The following is a 13,222-nucleotide window of genomic DNA, read 5'->3' as shown; positions in this document are numbered from 1 at the left end:
TAAATTTTGTATGACATGTCACTGGTCCTACTCACAATATGGGTCATACATTAGATCTTGTGTTATCTTATGGTCTTTCTATATCCAACTTTGAGGTCTTAGATATTGGCATTTCTGACCATTATTCAATAATGTTTGAGTCTGTATCTACTTGTCCTCTACCTACTTTTTCTCAGCCCTTACGTCATTCCCGGTCCATTCACTCATCTACTGCCAATCTTTTCTCAGAATTTTATCTAATGGATTTCACAGATGATGTCTTAGCTGGATTCGACACTGAATCATTGGTTGAAGCTTTTAATAAATCTTGTACTTTTACACTTCATAACGTCGCTCTGCTCAAGCCAAGGAGAATTAAGGGGTTTCACAGCCTTGGCTCAATGACGTCACCCGCACTCTCAGACAAGAGTGCAGAAAAGCTTAGCGCAAGTGGAAACGAGACAAGCTTCAGGTCTCTTATGATATTTTAAAGGAGTGTTTAACTATCTATCAGCTATCTATCGTCCAGCTGCCTGACTCACTTTGAACCAGTTACGTCAGCATAGTTGGCAGATGTAGTCTCTAAGATGAAGTGTTCCAGTTACAAGCTGGATATTCTTTCTCCATGCCTTCTTAAAGAAGTTTTCATGACTATCAGTTCCAGTGTCCAGTTCCAATTCTACATCCTTTGTTTAAAAAAAAAAAAAAAACTTTTTGGGATCTGGCAATACACAACAATTACAGACCAATCTCCAAACTGCTTTTTATTTGCAAGATTTTGGAGAGAGTTGATAATTCGCAGCTCTTCTCCTATCTAAATACATTTAAAATTTTAGATACATTTCAGTCTGGTTTCAGACCCTTGCACAGCACTGAATCTACATTGTTGAAGGTCACTAATGATATTTTTCTCTCCATGGATTCAGGTTCACCTGTCATTTTAATTTTATTAGATCTCAGTGCCACGTTCGACACTATTGGCCATAAAATACTTCTCAATTGTCCCTCCTGTGGTTTTCCTCCTATCTAAAAGAAAGGACGTGTTAATTTTGGTAATGTTTCTTCTATGTCGGCTCAATTACAGTGTGGTGTCCCTCAAGGGTCGATTTTAGGACCCTGGTTATTTTCCCTGTATATGCTTCCTCTGAGCTCTATTTTTCAGAAGTACAGCAAATCTTATCACTGTTATGCTGACGATTCACAATTTTATTTCCCAGTGAGTGTAGACAAGAATTGTTCATTTGAGAACGCCCTAAATTGCTTCAAAGATATTAAACATTGGCTGGCAAACAATTTTTTACTGTTGAATGAAAGCAAAACCGAAGTTCTGATGTTGGGTTCCTCCATGTCCTCCTTACCTGGCCTGGTTGCCCAGGTCCTCTGTCGTCGAATGTACAAGATCATGTAAGGAGTCTTGGAGTGATTTTGGACTCCTCGTTACTTTCAGTGAGCAGATCAGTGCTGTTGTCAAGGGTAGCTTTTTCCACCTGACATCTATCGCTAAAATAAAACATTTTCTTTCCCATAAAGGTTTGGAAATTGTGATCCACTCACTTATTACATCAAGGTTAGACTATTGTAACTCTTTGTACATCGGTTCAAAACATGGCAGCTAGGCTTTTAACAGGGTCAAGAAAGAGAGATCACATTTCCCCGGTTTTAGCATCTCTACACTGGCTTCCTGTGAAATTCAGCGTCGATTTTAAAATTCTGATTTATGTCTACAAGGCACTATCTGGTTTGTGCCCCAATCAGTGACTTTCTCCTCATTTACTCCCCCACCAGAGCGCTCAGGCCTTCTGATCAAATTTTATTGAGGGTTCCTCGTTGCCGCTATAGATCTAAGGATGACCGTGCCTTTTCTGTGATAGGTCCTAATCTATGGAATAGTCTCCCTTTCCATGTGAGGTCAGCTTCATCACTAGCCATTTTTAAATCTTCTTTAAAAACATATTTTTATTCTGTAGCTTTTGAATAGATAATTTTTCTGCTAAAAGGGCAATGGAAAGTGACAACAACTTGTGAATTTCTGTGACTGAGGTGAAAAGAAAACTGCCTAAGAAAACAGCAGCACACACACTTAGGGAATCTCGAAACTGCAGCAATGTTGTAAAATAATCAGAAGTCGTCAATATTAGTAAACATGTTTGTGGCATGGGGGGCATGGTCATGTGTCAGTCTGTGGGAGGGAGAGTGCGGTAAGGCTCGACACATGACCACACCCCCCCATGCCACAATGTTACAGTAACTTCACCGGAAAAATGAAACCTATAAACACATTTCAATCGATACACATCATTACTGTTCGATTAAAGCATGACAAACAATATAAGCTTCAACAACCCTACCAGAAAACATATTCAAGCAATATAGTAGGTATACAAATCCATTAGGAGACACACCACTGCTTAACAGCAGTTGCACTCGCTTCCCGCTTCTCCCCCACTCTCACGTGAGTCGCGACACAGCCGGACCTTTTTTCTGAGCTTACAGACATGACATAAACACACAAGGATGACCCGACAGCTCTAAATAAAAATCATTATTGTACACTGTAAAAAAAACTGGCAGCTGTGGTTGCCAGAATAATTATGTAAAAAATACAGTAAAAATGTAAACAACTTTACAGAACAACCCGTACATTTTACAGTTTAAAACTGTTGTAATTTACATGACCATGCTGGCACTGTAAAAAAAAAAAAGAAATTTCATAAACTTGATATTAACATTCTGAAACTGTAAAAATCTGCTTTTTACTTTATTATGTATTGTTAATCACCATAAAAACTACAGAAGAGCACATGATGACATGAAGTTCACCAATAATGGCTCTTCCAGGAGCAATGAGCAATAAACATGTTGAGACAGTGCTCAGTGTCACTCACACAAACACTAAACACCATCAGGGTAACACATGTGAAATTTAAATTATGCAGTAAACATTAACTAAACTACATTAAATATAAAACAGAGCACCCCAATGTACGTAACTGATATTAAAAATAAGAAGAAACATAACTATTCCCATAAAATATAATTAAATATGATGGGTCATGCAGGGAACGCCTGATTACTGTTTTTTACTGTAATTTTAACAATAATTTACTGTAAAAGGTACATGTACTCTCTTGTTAAACATAATGTACATTTTTACCATTAATTATACAGGAAAATCATACTTTTTACATCAAATTTTTTTTAGATGTAACTATTATTGTAAAAACTACTGTATTGTCTTTTAATATATATAAAAAAAATGTTGCTGTGTATTTTACAGTTAATACTCGTTAATCAATAAACTTTTTTTCTGTAGCATTTTTACAGTCTTTTACCGTTAAAATTACAGACATTTTTTACAGTGTAGGCTTAACGTAATGAATTGGGGTAAGACAAGGACAGGGTTTTGAACATGGATTTTTTTTATGTACTTCCCACTCAAAATTGATATATAATTATATATACTGAATAACTTTTGAAAGAATGGCCACATGCAGGTTACTAAAAAAAATAAGTGGACTGTGGTGATGTCAGGAGAGGGAGCTGTTGTGCTGCTTATCCACAGATTCTCTTCATGCAGTCTTATGTGTAGTAAATAAAGAAAAGTTTTCGAGCAGGGTTTAATTCCATCTAAAAATTATTTTTGATGCAACATGATGAATTGGCCGCAGCTAAATTTAGATGTTGCTCATGACATATTGGTCCTTAGCAGAATGAACGGAAATGCTTGGAACATTATTTTGGGGGAAATATCAGTGCCAATTTAGAGGAATCCTGAAAATGATTTGGCTTTTTTTTTTATTTGCAATATGAGCAAACACTTAAAAGTATAGCACAACTTTTGTATACTTTCATGGCATGGATGGAATGGGTAAGTGCATGTAAAGCTATTAGTCACAATGCCAGACTTCTGACTAACAGCTTAAGGTCTGGTTCACTTTGTACAGTAGCTTAATCTGGCCAAGAACTGCCCATGTGCTCTCTTATTAACATTGTAAAGCCAACCATAGTTTTTGTGTTTTGTGTTTTGTTTTTGATGGTGCCATAATAGCAATGGTATGACATCGCTTTCTAAAACCTTCACTGTTCCTTGATGGTTCATCTGAACAGCAGAATTCATTGCAAAAAATGGCAGAAGACATCTTGTCCTGGAGCACTTAAGTAACTCGTAGCCCTGTTCCACAAAAAAAAAAAAAAAAAAAACATTTTCTACTGCTCTGCACTTCACATCTAGTGCCTATAGTGCACTTCACTTCTGTACCACACTTGTACTCTAATGCAGTATTATTCTAGTACTTAATTGAAATTTGTTAAATTAATCAATGCAATGTCTAACAAAACTTTTTCTCGGTGGACTGATAAAAATGTGCACGCCAGTGGCGTTAATATTTTAGTTTAATTTGACATTTACATTCTTTTCAGGTTAAACACACATGGGCTACCTTTTAAATTATGCAGTGAACAAGCAGTCAGTACTATAACAGTTTCTGTGTTCATAATCGAAGACCATACCATAACAGACCAAAACTATATTAAAAAAATATATATAACGATAATAAACTGTCAAATCAAAGACTCATCATATGCATTCTTATTGTTTTACATTGCTTAAAAAATAACAGTACAGCAACAATCATTTCTAATCATTTCATGGAACTTTTCATCTGTTACTACTAACTGTTGTTAGACTATTATTATTAATTGTCACCTGGGGGCCTGGGTAGCTCAGCGAGTAAAGACGCTGACTACTACCCATGGATTTCGCAAGTTCAAATCCCAGGGTGTGCTGAGTGACTCCAGCCAGGTCTCCTAAGCAGCCAAATTGGCCAGGTTGCTAGGGAAGTTAGAATCACATGGGGTAACCTCCTGTGGTCGCAATAATGTGGTTCGCTCTCTGTGGGGTGCATGGTGAGTTGTGCGTGGATGCCGCGGAGTATAGCGTGAAGCCTCCACGCACTATGTCTCTGTGGTAACGCGCTCATCAAGCCACGTGATAAGATGCACAGGTTGACGGTCTCAGACGCGGAGGCAACTGACATTTGTCCTCTGTCACCCGGATTGAGGCAAGTCACCACACCATCACGAGGACTTAGAGTGCATTGGGAATTGGGCATTCCAAATTGGGAGAAAAAGGGAGAACATAAAAAAATTGTCACCTAATTTTCAAACGGCCTGTCAGCTGGTTTTAGTGGGGTGTAGGTTGGTGATGATGCTTAAACAAACAGAGCAATGTTTTGATAGCCCACAGTGTTTACACTTTTCCTGGAAATCAAGCTCTGAATGGGTTACTTGTCTCTGCATATTAAGCTGGAATAGGAGAAAATATTTTAATATAAAAAAAAATTACACAGATCACCTTTAAATTTAAAGACCTTCTGGCACAGCAGCTATGCTTTTTAAAAGGTGTGATTTCACTGACTGCTGCCATGTAAACAGTAGTTTGGCTGAAGTCTTAGAGGTAAAATGTGCAGTCAAGTAAATGTCTGCCCAACACACTATTATGTGTCTATTAAAATTGCAACTCAAGAATTGATATTGAAAAAAAATGCTGAATTTGTGCTCAAATAAATGTTAAAAGTATATGTGTAGTGGGAACTGATCTAAACTGTAATTGAGGTTTTTGTTTTGTAATACTTTAAAGGCTTAAAAGCAAATGTGAGTCAGACAGTTGAAAGAATTTTAATATATATAGACTATTTTTAAGTCTGTTTTCTATTGTCCTCAGTTTGTTTTTCTGGTCAAACTTTTCTACTTTAATTATTAAATATACAAAATATTTATTATTAAATAACTAATTATGAAAAATATTATAATAACACTAACAATATTATTATATATTTTGAATTGTATTATTGATTGATAAAGTTGTTTCATTGCAATGGGCATGAAGTTTTTTGCATCACTTTCCATAAATTTGTGTATATTGTGATGCATATCATTATCGGACAAATATTTTAAGAGGATCGTGATTTTTGCTTAAATCACCCACCACTAGTGACAGCATTTTTCTTTTTTTTTTTTTTTTTTTTTTTTTATAGTTTTATACTTAACAAAGGTCTATAATGAGGTTCAATATGGAAATATTTAAATAAGTACAATACGTTGCATAAGTAAAAAGCATACATATGTAAAATTATACTGTTTTATAATTTACTCAAAATACTCGGTACATGGAGAAGCCACACAATTACACCCTTGTTAACAAAATATTTTGGTTTTATTTGCATATTTCTTTTGTTCACAACAAAAAAAGTTCACTCTTAAATGACATGTATAGTGCATGACTGAACAACGAACGGATAATTGAAAGGAAATCGTGGAATGCTGATGTGTTTGAGTCATTTTTGTAATAATGAGAAAACGAGTCTTCAATGAATCACGAAAGTTTGACAGTTGGTTGACCAACAACCATATGGTAAGACTGAGAAATTATACTTCACTGGATCTTATCTGCACCACTCTACAAATCTGTATCCCACCATCATTTCATCTTTGCCATCTGCTGCACAGGTCACAAGAGCCCTGGAGCCGGAAACAGCTGACAAAGAAAAGAAGAAGTATATTGGCTTCCAGAGAACGATTGATTGGTAAAGAAGAGGAAGATCCCAAACTCAGTGCCACAAACAACCATGAAGAACATTTGTTCAGTGACATGAGGCCTCTTGAACAAGGAATTAAAACCTCCTGACATGTGCTGCCCGGGTCATGCCAGTGCCAGGGGTTCAAGATGACCCACAAGGGCATCAGAGGTCAGCGTGAAGCTTTGTAGAAGTGAGAGAGGAAGTTGTTTATTTTATGGTGCTGCACTGTTATTTAGGGAAGGTGTTTTTCTGCCCACTGGCATTTTCTCTCTCTGGCACTTTACTGACTCTGCAATATATGTTTTGAATCTTATGTGACAATACTTACAGGAAAATTGATTATAGATGGTGAGTTTTTTGAGCCACTCAATATTAAATTGAACCACATTCCTTTTTGTAGAGGAACAAAGGTTGATAATTGATGCCATCATAAACATGTTGCACTAATAACGTTTCAGTAAATCTGAACCTATCCAGTAGTTGCAAATATAGGTTTAGAAATTGGAATAACAAAGTCTACCCATCAGAATACCCTAGTTTCCTTTGGAGCTGCCAATCAGGAGCACTGATATAGTTTTCTTGGTGGGAAAAGTGAATACTGAACTGTCTTGTTCGGCTTATTATGAAGGTAATTTTCTTTTTTTTTTTCTCAATTTTTCCACCTTGCTTAGAAGTTCACGATAGTGATTATTGAAGTCCTCAAAGATGGGGAACAGGTCTCCTTCACTGAATGGTGATTATTACTAAAGCAGACCTTCCTGGATTAGATACATCATTGCTACTTCAGACAGACCTATCTTTTCCTTATTCTTTCAGCTCATCTCATCAGCAGGGCCCATTTCTAGCAGTAATAATGAGATCTGAAAGACGAAAGAACCCTCCTGAGGTGCAGAATTTCTTCCCCATTACTCACAGAGCACAATGGTGCAGGAGCTCAAGGTGTAGCTTCACAGGTTGCCCATATGCTTAAATAAATACTCCGGGTTAAATACAAGTTAAGCTTAATCGACAGCATTAGTGGCATATGTTTAGCTTAACTTGTATTGAACCGGTAATATTCCTTTAACTGTGGACCACAATTGCATAGCATATAGGGCTTTTTGTAGAGTCAAATATATTATGTGAATTACTTTAAATACATAAAAACGAAGTTGTAACTTTCGAGAGATGCTTGTACAGTACCTCTAATCCTGTCAACAATATCTTAAGGAAATATAAATGGCTGCTTATCTCACTCCGTCTACAGTTCTTTTGGCATCCCTCCATCTCCCCAACTCAGTTTTACTGTAATCACTGTCATTTATGACTAATACTTTATCCATACAAATTTCTTTCTTTAATCAAGTAGTTCAGAAGGATCATATGAGTTCCTGTTTACTTAACACACTCAAGGATTACCTCGTAAAACACATTCAAATTATAATATTTCCCTTAATGTTGTCCCAACTAGTCTAACAGAGTTGTCTGACCAAACAATTTAATATTGCTGATTTGCATGCTCCTAGCATGCATTGCAGCATGAATGCAGCATGAATAAATTATGCAGTAAGTGTTATTACATTTACATTTTACATGTATTCATTTGGCAGACGCTTTTATCCAAAGCGACTTACAAAAGAGGAAAACATAAGCGAATCATCTTAAGGAGACAGTGGTATGAAAAGTGCTGTATTACAAAGTTTCACTTGCATCATAATAGTATTCAAAACAGAATAAAGTGCAACAGGATTTTTTTTTTTTTTTTTAATGACTGGTTAAGTGCTCATGGAAAAGATGTGTTTTTAGTCGTTTTTTGAAGACAGAGAGTGAGTCAGCTTCACGGATTGAGTTGGGAAGGTCGTTCCACCAACGTGGTATGATGAAGCTGAAAGTCCGGGAAAGTGTTTTGGTGCCTCTTTGTGTTGGTACAACAAGGCGACGTTCCTTAGCCGACCGCAGGCTTCTAGTGGGCGCGTAGCTCTGCATAAATTATTTTTGGTATGCTGGAGCAGACCTAGTGACTGTTCTGTATGCCAGCATCAGAGCCTTGAATTTGATATGTGCATCAACCGGCAGCCAGTGGAGAGAGACAAGGAGTGGTGTAACGTGTTCTCTTTGGTTGATTAAAGACCAGACGTGCTGCTGCATTCTGTATCATTTGCAGGGGTCTAATTGCACATGCAGGGAGGCCTGCAATGAGAGCATTACAGTAGTCCAGTCTAGTTATGACAGGTGACTGAACAAGAAGTTGTGTGGCATGTTCAGAGAGGAAGGGTCTTATCTTCCTGATATTGTAGAGTGTAAATCTACATGAGCTTGTGGTCTTTGAGATGTGGTCTGTGAAATTTAGTTTGTTATCGATGGTTACCCCTAGATTTCTGACCGTTTTGGAAGGCGTTACTGTAGTTGCACCCAGCTGCATGGTGATGTTGTGTTCAACAGCAGGGTTGGCTGGAAAGACAATGAGTTCAGTCTTGGCTGGGTTGAGTTGCAGGTGGTGCGCCTTCATCCAGGCCGAGATGTCTGCCAGGCAGGCAGAAATTCGAGCAGTCACTGTGGTGTCGTTGGATTAGCTTATTTCTTTAGTGAACAAACAAGTTGAAATTGGATAATGCAATGTGAAGGGTCGTTTAGACCTACTGTGTTTTTACATTAATAAAAGCTACGCAGTGCAACCAATGAATAAGACATTTTTAAAGTTAAAGTTGACAAAGTGTCTAAAAACGCAAAAATGTGTAATTTTTTTTTTTTAATGTAAGCATGTGCTAGATGGATGTTTTTATGTTTTTGTGTAAATAGCATCGGCCACACAGTGCAGCTTTTTGCACCCCAGTAGTCTGGTGGAACCACAGAAATATATGACAGACATAAATATAATAACTAGATAATAGGTGACACTGCAATGACGTAGGGTGTAAAGACAGTGTGAATGTGTAATGTTGTCCTAGTGACCCTGGTTCAATTTCAGCTTTTGTTCCACATTTTTTTCATCCAATTTTCTGTTTCCACTCTTAATACCTTTAATACTGCTTACAATAATAAATAAATATTAATATAACGGTTGATTTTATCGCAGTGATTTGATCACGGTTAATGTCAGGTAGTACAGCGAAAGGTTTGATTTGCAGGCAGGGTCTGTTGATCACACTTGTTCCCTTCCTCTTTTGGCTCGGCGTAGCTTGTGTGTAGATTGCGTCACTGTATTACTATAGTAATATTGAAGTAACTATGTTTTTTGGCAAAAACCATAGTTTTAATGCAATTAACCATGGTGTTACTACAGTAATATAGTGGTAATAAAGTAACCATGGTTAATTTTGTGGTGTCTATGATTTTACTACAATATTTCATGTTGAAACAATGGTTACTCTTGTAAAACCAAGGTTATTTTTTCTAAGGGAAGGTTAAGGTTAGGTTTAGGGGTAGGGGTTGTTGTAGGGTGGCTGCAGGACTAAATAAGTACAATAAATATAGGTGCAAATATTATCTACCAAATAGTATCTGCCAAAAAATAAATAAATAACATTATAAATAAATCTGCAGAAAATGGTTAAAAGAGTAATCCTCTGTGAAGTGATATGACAGCTTTGACGTCAGTGATGTCAAATGCCATTGGCTCTCGCGTATCTCATGACTGATTGCTACATTCTAAAGTTCGGAACACTAAAGTGCTTTTTTCTGTATACTGTAATTTATTGTGTTTGTACGTTTATCTGCTTTTTACATCTTTTATACTATTGAGAATTGGTTAGGTGTTGGGTTGGGGTTAGGTGTTCAAAAATATCTATATTATAATGTAATGTAACTTAAATTACTGTGACTAAATTTACCTGCCTATTACATATTTTAAATTGTTCATAAATGGTTAGGTTTAGGTGTGGGGTTAGGTTAGGTTAGGTTAGGGAATCTAAAATATCAGTATGAAAGTACAATGTAACAAACGTATATACTCATAAGTATAATAAAATATAGTGGTTAAACATGCAATGAAGCCGAAGATTGCCTAGCCTATGACGGAATCGTCCGAATTGAGGTGAGAATAAAATGACAAGGATATTTTCATGATGTAGGACAAAAGTTGCTACAGTGGCATCTTTTTTTTTTAAACTGCCCTGGTCTAGTTTTTTGTTTTTTGTTTTCTTTTTTTTTTTACAAAAGAACACATTTTGACTGAACGGCCCCTTACTGAGGACAGTAACAATATCAAGAACACTACAAATTTCAACCATTCCATTTTACAGTGTTCATCTGCACCTTCCTGCATTGTTGTTTAGTTGAAAACTTCATGTTTTAATGATCTAAATGTTTGGCCATCATGTTCAGCACCGGAGGCATGTCATATTTAACTACGTTTGGTCCATGGAAGTTTTCTTTTAAGAAAGCATCACTGTTGGCTATTAATCTAATAATCACCAGAAATCTTTTATGGAGGATATCTAGGCAAGTGTGGTGGCAAGAGGTCTCTCATGATTATGCATAATTTGGGATACAACATATAAGTTAGGCTCCTGTGGCTGACAAAGGTACTGGTAATCATCAGAGATGTACTTACAGAACTCTAAAAGCTGGGGCTTTCTGAGATGCAAGGGTAACAGGGGCAATCATCTCAGCAGGTAACATGACTGGTTATCCGACATCCTGAATGCAGCTGCAGAGAGAAAGTGGGAGAAAATCACCAAGTATTTAATCTCTGCTTCTACTTAAAGCCTTGGTCTCCTGTGGAGATGGCTGTACCTTGCCACATTTACAGAGTCATTATACAGGGCATTGTTATCCCTTGTTAAGGGACACAATTTACTACCATTCGCTCCCATTCCCAGAGGTCCAAAAACTATGACTTTAAATAGGCCAACAACATCAGACATGCTCCTCAGGTAATTTTATTTGTTTAATTGCTATTTGTCCTGTTAAGTGTGTGTGTGTGTGTGTGTGTGTGTGTGTGTGTTATTGAAAATGTAAAAATGCAGAAAGTTTTTTGTGAGGGTTAGGTTTAGGGGTAGGGTTAAGGTTAGGGGATAGAATCTATAGTTTGTCAGTATAAAAATCATTATGTCTATGGAGAGTCCACATAAGGGTAGCCACACCAAAATGTTTTTGGCTAAAAGGTGTTACATTTTGGACAACATTAAAGTGAAAAGTCGGAACACAATAGGATTCAACCATGTTACAAAATTGCATTACCTCCAGTTACATTACCTAAATACTGTAACATGATTGTCCTGGGTTTTGTTGGATAGAATATTAGTAAATTTAGCTGAAATTGCACTGCTCTTTGCATTGGTTTTGACAGTTACTGTCAAGTTTAACTTACTCCAGGAATCTTGGGTTTGTGGTGAGCTTTGCCTCACCACAGCTCAAGTCAGAGATCATTAAACTTCAAAACCACATATTAAAACTTTGCAGGAACATAACTTTATTTTATCTGTAAGATGTGGTCATTTGGTGGTGTAGTTTCACTTGCTACTACTGATGCAATTAATTAAGGAGTTAAAAGGTAAAGAGTGAGACATGTTTTACCTTGTTGTGTGATTCAGTATATCTAAACCTGTGGTTGTTTTATTCTTTGTTGGTTTGTTTAAAGAAAGGAACAAGAAAAAAGGAACAAAAGAAAGATGATCGTGCAGGTAAATACAGGATGCATATTATCACTCACTATAAAATGTTTGTTACTTACCATTTCTACCTGATGTGACCCTCAGAAATTAATTTCCTTAATGTGACCTACTGTAATGCAATTAGGTTGATTCAGTTACATTAAATAATATTTATCACTTGAATAAGTTACTTTATATTTTACCACTTGAAGCACATTTAGAAAAAAAAAAAAAAAAAAAAAATTAAGAGCTGTGCTGTTGTCTTTGTCTTGAATAATGTTTCCAACCATCATTGTCATAAAGCGTGCTTCTGGCTCGTGAATATACGACCTAACAGCTTTAAGTTCAGAATTTATGAAAGCAAAATACCAGCTATGCACAAAGAAATGTTAACCTAAAAATGTGCTTCATATTGTAACATCTAAATTAACCAGTTTTATTCAAGTCAGGTTATTCACATCATCACTGAATTCAGAATCAGAATCAGAATGAGCTTTATTGCCAAGTATGCTTCCACATACGAGGAATTTGTCTTGGTGACGGAAGCTTCCAGTGCACAACAATACAACAAGACAGAGATAATAATAAAAAATAGAATAAAAATAAAAAGTGAATAGAAATTATAAGTATATAGAAATACACAAGTATACAGAAACACACAATAAGACTATATATATATATACAAATCTGTTATATACATATGCAAGGTAATGTATGGTATGTTGGATAAATATAAATAGACTAAACTGTGTATTGCACATAATTATTGTTTAATGGGGCAATTTAACTGTTCATGAGATGGATAGCCTGAGGGGGAAAAACTGTTCTTGTGCCTGACGGTTCTGGTGCTCAGTGTTCTGTAGCACCGTCCAGAAGGCAACAGTTCAAAAAGGTAATGGGCTGGGTGAGTCGGGTCCAGAGTGATTTTTCCAGCCCTTTTCCTCACTCTGGAAGTGTACAGTTCTTGAAGGGAGGGCAGGGGCCAACCAATAATCCTCTCAGCAGTCCAAACTGTCCTTTGTAATCTTCTGATATCCGATTAACCTGAAGACATTAGATTACACCAACAAAAGTAATTTTAAGGGTTAGAAT

Source organism: Myxocyprinus asiaticus, chromosome 25 (genome assembly GCF_019703515.2).
Source record: "Myxocyprinus asiaticus isolate MX2 ecotype Aquarium Trade chromosome 25, UBuf_Myxa_2, whole genome shotgun sequence".
Lineage (NCBI taxonomy): Eukaryota > Metazoa > Chordata > Actinopteri > Cypriniformes > Catostomidae > Myxocyprinus > Myxocyprinus asiaticus.
This window is presented reverse-complemented; position numbering follows the sequence as displayed.